Source organism: Eriocheir sinensis, chromosome 54 (genome assembly GCF_024679095.1).
Source record: "Eriocheir sinensis breed Jianghai 21 chromosome 54, ASM2467909v1, whole genome shotgun sequence".
NCBI lineage: Eukaryota > Metazoa > Arthropoda > Malacostraca > Decapoda > Varunidae > Eriocheir > Eriocheir sinensis.
Genome location: NC_066562.1, coordinates 12,203,824 through 12,213,552, shown reverse-complemented (window position 1 = coordinate 12,213,552; position 9,729 = coordinate 12,203,824).

The following is a 9,729-nucleotide window of genomic DNA, read 5'->3' as shown; positions in this document are numbered from 1 at the left end:
CCTAAACTTAACCTAACCTAACCTAACCTAACCTAGCAAGACCCCAAACAGTTACTATAGGTCTTGACTCAGAAAACTCATATATGCTTCCTTACTAATAAGACTTTCTATACAACAAAGTGAGGTCATTCTTTGTTGATTTATACCATGAGGTGCTGGCTATCATGTGTTTGAAGACACCCTAAACTTAACCTAACCTAACAAAACCCCAAACAGTTACTATAGGTCTTGACTCAGAAAACTCATATATGCTTCCTTACTAATAAGACTTTCTATACAACAAAGTGAGGTCATTCTTTGTAGATTTATACCATGAGTTGCTGGCTATCATGTGTATGAAGATACCCTAAACTTAACCTAACCTAACCTAACAAAACCCCAAACAGTTACTATACGTCTTGACTCAGAAAACTCATATATACTTCCTTACTAATAAGACTTTCAATACAACAAAGTGAGGTCATTCTTTGTTGATTTATACCATAAGGTGCTGGCTATCATGTGTTTGAAGATACCCTAAACTTAACCTAACCTAACCTAACAAAACCCCAAACAGTTACTGTAGGTCTTGACTCAGAAAACTCATATATGCTTCCTTACTAATAAGACTTTCTATACAACAAAGTGAGGTCATTCTTTGTAGATTCATACCATGAGGTGCTGGCTATCATGTGTATGAAGATACCCTAAACTTAACCTAACCTAACCTAACAAAGCCCCAAACAGTTACTATACGTCTTGACTCAGAAAACTCATATATACTTCCTTACTAATAGGACTTTCTATACAACAAAGTGAGGTCATTCTTTGTTGATTTATACCATAAGGTGCTGGCTATCATGTGTTTGAGGATACCCTAAACTTAACCTAACCTAACCTAGCAAGACCCCAAACAGTTACTATAGGTCTTGACTCAGAAAACTCATATATGCTTCCTTAGTTATGAGACTTTCTATACAACAAAGTGAGGTCATTCTTTGTTGATTTATACCTTAAGGTGCTAGCTATCATGTGTTTGAAGATACCCTAAACTTAACCTAACCTAACCTAACCTAACCTAGCAACACCCCAAACAGTTACTATAGGTTTTGACTCAGAAAACTCATATATGCTTCCTTACTAATACCAAACAGTTACTATAGGTCTTGACTCAGAAAACTCATATATGTTTCCTTACTAATAAGACTTTCTATACAACAAAGTGAGGTCATTCTTTGTTGATTTATACCATAAGGTGCTGGCTATCATGTGTCTGAAGATACCCTAAACTTAACCTAACCTAACCAAACCTAACCTAGCAAGACCCCAAACAGTTACTATAGGTCTTGACTCAGAAAACTCATTTATGCTTCCTTACTAATAAGACTTTCTATACAACAAAGTGAGGTCATTTTTTGTTGATTTATACAATAAGGTGCTGGCTATCATGTGTTTGAAGATACCCTAAACTTAACCTAACCTAACCTAACAAAACCCCAAACATTACAATACGTCTTGACTCAGAAGACTCATATATACTTCCTTACTAATAAGACTTTCTATACAACAAAGTGAGGTCATTCTTTGTTAATTCATACCATAAGTTTTTGGGTATCATGTGTTTGAAAATACCCTAAACTTAACCTAACCTAACCTAACAAAACCCCAAACAATTACTATAGGTCTTGACTCGGAAAATTCATATATGCTTTCGTTTGTCTGTTTGCCAATCTACTTATCTATTCCATTCACATTTATTGATATACTGATAAATATTAACTCTCCTTATTATTATTTCTCCTTTATTTCTCTATGTTATTTCGGTATTTTTTCAGTTGATTCTGTATTCATTTATTCACTTTCACCGAGAACGATCAGAAGTAATTTGATTTTTATGGAGATACAGAGAGAGAGAGAGAGAGAGAGAGAGAGAGAGAGAGAGAGAGAGAGAAACAATTCCAAATATCACCAACACACCCACCTCTCTCTCGACGCGCCCAGACAGACCAAGATTAAAATTTATGTTCTCCTGAGTTCAATAAGGTGGTGAAGGGAGGCTTATTCTCTCTCTCTCTCTTGTTTTATAGTTTTTTTCCTTCATTTACTTTTATTTTGTCTATTCTTTAATCTATCTGTTTGTCTGTCTGTCTGTCTGTCTGTCTGTATTTTTCCCCGTATCTTTCTTCTTTTTCCTTGATTTCCTGCTCTTGCTCTGATTCTTCTTCCTCCTCCTCCTCCTCCTCCTCCTCCTCCTCTTCTTTTTCATTTTCTCTTCCTTTCTTCTTCTTCATTTCGTGTCTTCCTTACAAACTTCATGAAACATTGTGTGGTATCATTCTCTCCTTTTCTTCTTTTTCTCTTTTCTTCGTCTTCATTTCCTCTTCCTCTTCTTCTTCTTCTACGTCTTCTTTTGTTTCTCTCTTCTTCTTCTTTTTTATTATACTTTTCAGATTGTTTTTCTCTTTTATTCTTTTTCTTTTCTCTCTCTTTTCTTATTCAATATTTCTCTCTCTCTCTCTCTCTCTCTCTCTCTCTCTCTCTCTCTCTCAAATGTTATTTATTCAATCACGATCTTTTTTTTTTCTTTCCACTTCTCTTGCCTTTCCTCCTTTTCGACATTGAGGAGGAGGAGGAGGAGGAGGAGGAGGAGGAGGAGGAGGAGGAGGAGGAGGAGGAGGAGGACGAGGAAATGGTGGTGGTTATAACGACATAAGGACATAAAAGGCGGAGGAGGAGGAGGAGGAGGAGGAGGAGGAGGAGAAGGAGGAAGAGGAAATAGCCGTGGAGGTATTGAAGGAAGGTCAAGAGTGATATTAGAAAAGAGGAGGAGGAGGAGGAGGAGGAGGAGGAGGAGGAGGAAGAAGAGGAGGAGGTGGTGGAAATGATGGAAATTTATCAGAACGAAGAGGACATAAAAAAAGGCATAAAAGAAGGAGAGAGAAGGAGCAAAAAAAATAAAGAAAAAGAAAAAGTAAGAAAATTAAACAAACCAGAAAAAAGAAAACAAAGAAAAATGAAAAACAAGCAGGAAAACAGTAAAAAAAATGTCTAAAGAAAATCATAGACAAAACCAGACAATACGAAAACGAAGTAGTAGTAGTAGTAGTAGTAGTAGTAGTAGTAGTAGTAGTAGTAGTAGTAGTAGTAGTAGTAGTAGTAGTAGTAGTAGTAGTAGTAGTAGTAGTAGTAGTAGTAGTAGTAGTAGTAGTAGTAGTAGTAGTAGTAGTAGTAGTAGTAGTAGTAGTAGTAGAAGAAAAAGAAGAAGAAGAAGAAAATAAGAAAGAAGAAAATATGAAAAAGAAAAAGAAGAAGTAGAAAAAGAAAACGAAAGAAGAAGTAGAAAGAAAAGAAAGAAAAAAAAGAATAAACAATAACAAATAAGAAATAAAAAAATAATAATAATAACAATGAGTAGTAGTAGTAGTAGTAGTAGTAATAGTAGTAGTAGTAGTAGTAGCAGTGGTGGTGGTGGTGGTACAAATCAAGCAGGCAGAGTGACCGGCAGGAAAGGACCACTAACATACTCCCCAGCGCGGAACAATCGGCCTTCAAGCTTATGGTTATAGCGTGTACCCAGTGATCGGGAGGAGGCGGAGGGGGAAGGGAGGGAGATAAAGAGAGAGGGGGAGGGAAAGGGAGGGAGGTAAAGAGAAGTACAGGAAAGGAGGAAGTGAGGGTGGGAGGGAAGGAGAGTGGGAGGAGGAGAGGAGAGGGAAGAGGGAAATAAGGAAGGAGAGAAAGAGAGAAGGAAGGGAAGGAAGGGCGGGAGATAAAGAGAGAGAGGGAGGGAAAGGGAAGGAGGTAAAGAGAAGTACAGGAAGGGAGAAAGTGAGGAGGGAGGGAAGGAGAGAGTGAAGCGAGGGAAGTAAGGAGAGGAGAGGGAAATAAGGAAGGAGAGAAAGAGAGAAGGAAGGGAATGAAGGGCGGGAGATAAAGAGAAACAGGGAGGGAAAGGGAAGGAGGTAAAGAGAAGTACAGGAAGGGAGGAAGTGAGGAGGGAAGGAAGGGGAGAGTGAAGCGAGGGAAGTAAGGAGAGGAGAGGGAAAGAAGGAAGAAGAGAAAGAGAGAAGGGAAGGATAGAAAGAAGGGAAACAGAAGAAGGAGAGGGATAGAAGGAGGGAGGCAGAGAGGACCCAAGAAATAAGAATAAGAAATACGTGGAAACAAATGGACGAGGAAGAAAGGAAGAATAAAGAGAGAGAGAAAAACAGAAGAAAGGAAAGTGTAAGAAGGGAAAGAGGAAAGAGTGGATAATGGAGGAACAGGAGAAGCACGAAAGAGAGGAAAGGAGATAACTGAGAAAGAGAGAAGAAGGGAAGAGTGGAGAGAAAAGTGATAAAAGGAATAAATAGAAGAGAAAAAATAAAGAGAAGGAAAGTGAAGGAGGAGAAAGAGGAAGAAGCGGAGGATGGAACAACAGGAGGAACAAAAGAGAGAAGAAAAGAGATAACTAAGAAAGTGAGGAGAAGAGAAAAATGGAGAGAAGAGGGAAAGAGGAGAAAGGGAGATAATGGAGAAAAAAGAATAAAAAGATAAGGTCGGAATTGAATGAAACGTAAAAGATAAAAGAGAGAGAGAGAGAGAGAGAGAGAGAGAGAGAGAGAGAGAGAGAGAGAGAGAGAGAGAGAGAGAGAGAGAGAGAGAGAGAGAGAGAGAGAGAGAGAGAGAGAGAGAGAGAGAGAGAGAGAGAGAGAGAGAAGACATCAGGGCAATGGCACTAATTATGTACAGAGACGAAGGGAGGAGGAGGAGGAGGAGGAGGAGGAGGAGGAGGAGGAGGAGGAGCTTGATGTTGAGGCAAAGTGGTTCTGGTGGTGATGAAGTGGAGGTGTGTTTAGGAGAGTGTCATCACCACCTAAATCACCACCACCACCACCATCACCACCACCACCACCATCACCACCACCGTAAAAAATAACAGTGGCATTATCAGCTCAACACCAAATTTAGTACCACCACCACCACCACCACCACTACTACCACTACTACTACTACTACTACTACTAAACCAATTACTGTATACTTGAGGTCCCTTCCAGCTCCTCGTTTTCTATTTCCTCCGCATTTCGGTTTCCCATTTTCTTTCACACTCATTTTAAAGGGTAACTACTACAATTTTAAAGGGCGGTAAAAAAAAGATTAAAATACAGAAACAAGAGAAAAAAGAAAATAGAAAAAGAAAAACAGGGAGAAAAAGAAACACACTCCCATATACGGCAAAATTGCTTAATGTAGTATGCTGAGGTGGCGTTTTCTGTCCATTTGTCGAGAGAGAGAGAGAGAGAGAGAGAGAGAGAGAGAGAGAGAGAGAGAGAGAGAGAGAGAGAGAGAGAGAGAGAGAGAGAGAGAGAGAGAGTAATAAATGCAGGCAGGAATCGACAGAGAAAGATGGAATTGAAAAGAAGAAAGAAAAAAATACGGAAAAAAGGAAGAAAAGAGAAGGAAGAAAACGAATGAGAAGAGAAGAGAAGGAACGAAGGAAGGAAATAAGAGAGAGGAGTAATAAAGAGGGAAGAAGGGAGGAAGAGGAAGAAGAGGGAGCGAATAGAAGAAGAGGAGAAGAGGAAAGGGAGATGGAGGAGGAGGAGGAGGAGGTGGAGGGAAGAAAGAGGAGGAGGAGATAAAGAGAGCCGATGTGTGTGCGTGTGTGTGTGTGTGTGTGTGTGTGTGTGTGTGTGTGTGTGTGTGTGTGTGTGTGTGTTGTGGATTAATGTGGGCGGTGTGAAGAGATTTTGGAAGGGAAGAATAATGGAGGAAAGGAGGGAACCATGACGGAGGAAATTGTGCGGGAGGAGGAGGAGGAGGAGGAGGAGGAGGAGGAGGAGGAGGAGGAGAGAAGAATGCCTATAGTACTTAAGCGAGACTATGAAAAATAGGAAAAGAAATAAGGTGAGAGAGAGAGAGAGAGAGAGAGAGAGAGAGAGAGAGAGAGAGAGAGAGAGAGAGAGAGAGAGAGAGTATGGCGTGGGAGGAAGAGGAATGAGGTTAGAAGGCTATAAAGGAAGAGGAGGATCAAAAGGAAAAGGAAGAGGAGGAGGAGGAGGAGGAGGAGGAGGAGTGGAGTGACAGCTGTTGGCAGGAAGAGGAATGCGTTATGAGGGAAGGAATGGCAGGAAGGAGGAATGGCGTTAAGAGGAAGAAGAAGAGGAGGAACAGGAAGAAGGAGGAAGGAAGAGGTAGACAATGAGAAAGGAATAGGAAGAACAAGGAGGAGGAATAGACGATAAATAAGAAGGGAATAATAGGAAAAATGATGTAAAACAGGAAGATTAGGACACAGAGATAGAAGAGGAGGAACAGGAAGGAGGAAGAGGAAGACAATGAGAAACGAATAGGAAGAACAAGGAGGAGGAATAGACGATAAATAAGAAGGGAATAATAGGAAAAATAATATAAAACAGGAAGATTAGGACACAGAGATAGAAGAGGAGGAACAGGAAGAAGGAGGAAGGAAGAGGAAGGCAATGAGAAAGGAATAGGAAGAACAAGGAGGAGGAATAGACGATAAATAAGAAGGGAATAATAGGAAAAATAATATAAAACAGGAAGCGTAGGACACAGAGATAGAAGAGGAGGAGGAGAAGGATGCAAAAAAAGGAAGAAGAGAAAAAGAGGATAAAGAAGAGCAAAGAAGGAAAAACGAAGGACAAGAAGGAAGACGAAGAAAACGAAAACAAATAAAAGAAAACAAAACAAAACAACCGAGAAAAAGGAAAAATAGAAGAAAAGACAAACAGACGAAGCAAAAAAGGCTAAATAAGGCTAAGGAAATCAAGGCAAGGCGTGAGATGATTAAGGAAAACAAACCAAGGCAGACAAAGACGGGGCAAGGGTAAGGAGGAGTAAAGAAAATCAAAACAAGAAAGAAAAAGGCTGATCAAGGCAAAGGCAAGGAAGGACAAGGACAATCAAGGCTAATACAAGGCGTGGGAAGTGTAAGAAAGGCGTCTTAAGGTGTGGGAGGCGTGGGAAGACTAAGGCAAGGCGTGTGAGGCGTGGCAAGGCATAGGTAAGGCGTAGGAAGGCGTGGGGTGGCGTGTCCTGCGTGTCAAGGGTAATGTATGGAGTGTGAAGGCGTGGCAAGGCATAGGCAAGGCGTGGCAAGGCGTGGCAAGGCATAGGCAAGGCGTGGCAAGGCGTGGCAAGGCATAGGCAAGGCGTGGCAAGGCGTGGCAAGGCATAGGTAAGGCGTGGCAAGGCGTGGCAAGGCGTGGCAAGGCGTGGCAAGGCATAGGTAAGGCGTGGCAAGGCATAGGCAAGGCGTGGCAAGGCGTGGCAAGGCGTGGCAAGGCGTGGCAAGGCGTGGGGTGTCCTGTGAGGCGAGGCTGTCTACCTGCAGCGAGTAATGATATTAGCCACCTGACAGCTGACGCCCAAGTCTACTGAATAATAGACAAAACAAGGAGGAGGAGGAGGAGGAGGAGGAGAAGGAGGAGGAGGAGGAGGAGAAGGAGAAGGAGGAGGAGGAGGAGGAATGAAAAAAAAAAGTGTAGTACGATTTCACTTTCTCTTATCAACACACACACACACACACACACACACACACACACACACACACACACAGACTAATCTCTCCTTCCATTCCGTTCTCACGTCCACAATTATATCTTTTAATGCTCTCTCTCTCTCTCTCTCTCTCTCTCTCCAAACAGACAGACTACAAGGGCCATCTATATGCAAATTCTTTCCTCAGCAGTACATTCACGAGTTATTACGTGGTTAGTGTGTCATTTGCGTGTGTGTGTGTGTGTGTGTGTGTGTGTGTGTGTGTGTGTGTGTGTGTGTGTGTGTGTGTGTGTGTGTGTTTGTGTGTGTGTGTGTGTGTGTGTGTGTGTGTGTGTGTGTGTGTGTGTGTGTGTGAGTGCGTGTGTACGAGATAGAGAGAGAGAGAGAGAGAGAGAGAGAGAGAGAAACGTTACCCTGATTTCAATAAACAAAGCACTCTCTCTCTCTACCAGCTGTAAGAGATAGACAAGCCTCTGGGTCTGTATAATCTAATCTCTCTCTCTCTCTCTCTCATAATATGAATTTTTCCCTTCCAAATCCCTTCAGGCTCTTACATTCACTCGGTATCTTCCCTTCATTTCCCTTCCCTCCTCTTAATTTCCTTCCCTTTCTATTCCCTTTCTTTCCCTTCCCTTTCATGACATAATCTTTCCTTTCCTTTCCTTACCCTTTGCTTATCTTTCCTTCCTTCTCTTTCCCTTCCCTTCCCTTCACTTCACTTGCTTTCCTTTCCCTTCCCTTCCTTTTTTTCCATTTCCTTCCCTTTTCATTCCCTTTCCTTTCATGACCTTCTCTTTCCTTTCTTTTCCCTACCCTTTGCTTCTCTTCCCCCCCTTCTCTTCCCTTCCCTTTCCTTTCCCTTCCATACCTTTCCCTTCCTACCATCCCCTTCCCTGTTTTTTTTCTCTTTTCTTCCCTTCTTTTAGTTTCCTTTGCCTCCCTTCCCTTTTCTTCTACCTTTCCTTCCCTCCCCTTTACTTCCCTTCACTTCCCTTCCTTTCCTTGCACTTTCCCTTTTCCTTCCCAAACTATCTTGTATAATTTTGAACCCTGTCATTTTACATTTATCTTCCTCTCCTCATTTTCTACTTCCAAAATTATCCTGTTATCTTGTCTTCCTTACTTCTCTTCCTATTTTGCTCTCTGACCCTTCCTTTCCTTTCTTTTCCTTTCCTTCTTTCTTTTCCCTTTCTTTCCATTCCCGTTCATGACAAACTCTTCCCTTTTCTTTCCCAACCCATTGCTACTCTTTCTCCCCTTCCCTTCCATCCCCTTCTCCTTCCTTCCCTTCCCTCCCCTCTTCCCTTTCCTTCTCTTCCCTGTTCTAATTTTACCTTCCCTTCCCTTCCCTACCCTAATCTAACCTAGTCTCCATTCTTCCCTTCCCACTTTTCCCTTCCCATTCCCTTGACCCTGACATCTTTCTTCCCATTATATTCTCCCCTTCCCCTTCCCTCCCTTCTTCCCTTCCCTTCCCTTCCCTTACCTTCCCTTACCTATCTTAATCTAACCTAGTGTCCTTTCTTCCCTTCTCATTTTCCCCTTCACCCTGATCCATTTCTTCCCATCACACTCTCCCTTTCCCCTTTCCTTCCCTTCCCCTTTCCTCCCCTTCGCTGATCTCTTCCTCACTCCCCTTCTTTCTCTTTTACCGTGAACCTGACCCCATTCTTCCCTTAAAACTTTCCCCTGTAACCTTCCCTTCCCTTCCCTTCCCTTCCCTTCCCTTTACCTTCCTTCCCCTTCCTTGATCTCCTCTTCCTTACCTCCCTTCTCAATCTCCACCACATTTCTTTCTCCCTTTCCGCGACCCAGATCCACTTCTTCCCTTAAGACTTTCCCCTGTAACCTTTCCTTACCTTCCCTTCCCTTTCCCTTCCCTCCCCTTCCTTATGTTTTCCTCTTTACTCTCCTTTTCAATCTCCACCCATTTCTTTCTCTATTGATGTGACCTTGACCTTTTTCTTCCTTTAAAATTCTCCCTCTATGACCTTCTCTTCCTTTCCCTCCCCTTCCCTTTCCCTTCCCTCCCCTTCCCTGATCTCCTCTTCCTTATTCCCCTTCTTTCTCTTTGCCGTTACCGTGACCTTCTTCTTCCTTTAAAATTATCCCTCTATGACCTTTCCTTCCCTCCCCTTCCCTTCCCCCTCCCTCCCTCCTCTTCCACTGATCTCCTCCACTCGCTCCACACACCCACAATTACACTAATGGGCGTCTTAGCGAAGCTTTCCATGTATTCCACAC